Source organism: Octopus bimaculoides, chromosome 17, assembly GCF_001194135.2.
Source record: "Octopus bimaculoides isolate UCB-OBI-ISO-001 chromosome 17, ASM119413v2, whole genome shotgun sequence".
Taxonomy (NCBI): domain Eukaryota; kingdom Metazoa; phylum Mollusca; class Cephalopoda; order Octopoda; family Octopodidae; genus Octopus; species Octopus bimaculoides.
Window position 1 is genome coordinate 731,989 of NC_068997.1, and position 849 is coordinate 732,837.

Here is an 849-nt window from a genome sequence, read left to right on the forward strand (position 1 = left end):
TATACGACGGGCTTCTTTCAGTTTCCGTCTATCAAATCCACTCACAAGGCTTTGATCGGCCCGAAGCTATAGTAGAAGACACTTACCCAAGGTGCCACGCAGTGGGAATGAACCCGGAACCATGTGGTTAGTAAGCAAGCTACTTACCACACAGCCACTCCTGCGCCTATTAAAAATGTGTGCCCCAGGTGAGGATCGAACTCACGACCTCCAGATCCCTCAACATACCTTGTTTGATTATGAGACTGACGCGCTGCCTACAGCGCTACCGAGGCTTTCATTGTAATTTGTTAAAAAGTTTGTCAGGGGTCATGAAATGGTGTCATTGTTTTGACGTATATAATTTCCTGATTCAAACTCTATGGATCATACACAGGAGATAATTAAAATCAGCTTTTCAAAGCAGGGAATCATTATTTTACAACAATCCAAGAAGACCGAAGGACAATGCATCTCAGAATCCATTTTATTGAAAAGGTTTGTTGACATGTATGATTAAAAGAACTTTAAAAGAAGATTAAATATATACAAGATAATTGCATAAAGCATAACATTTTCAATGTTGACTGTAAATAAATATAAATTCAATTTTGCTTAAATCTGAATATAATAAATTATTTGATTTATGAGCGTCTTTTCAGGAAAAAAAAATACTTGTTTTGATAAAGAACGACAATTATTTTGTTCATGTACCGCCTATTTGTCAATAAAATGGACATGTTCTTTAGCTTATTTTAGTTGTCATTGGCAAGGTCATGTTGCAGCACCAACTTCAGCACCTTCACACACACACACACACACACACACACACACACACACACACACACACACACACACACACACACACAC

At 37.8% G+C, this 849-nt stretch overlaps 1 protein-coding gene and 1 non-coding gene across 2 annotated transcripts in view; one reads left to right on the forward strand and one right to left on the reverse strand.

Moving 5' to 3' along the window:
* LOC128249705 (homeobox protein rough-like) overlaps positions 1–849 on the forward strand; it is a 157,948-nt gene that overhangs the window by 68,765 nt on the left and 88,334 nt on the right. The window lies entirely within an intron of this gene.
* On the reverse strand, positions 181–275 carry Trnam-cau (transfer RNA methionine (anticodon CAU)). The gene is made up of 2 exons: positions 239–275; positions 181–216 (listed from the first exon to the last, which is right to left on the reverse strand). It is a non-coding gene; the product is annotated as a tRNA-Met (tRNA).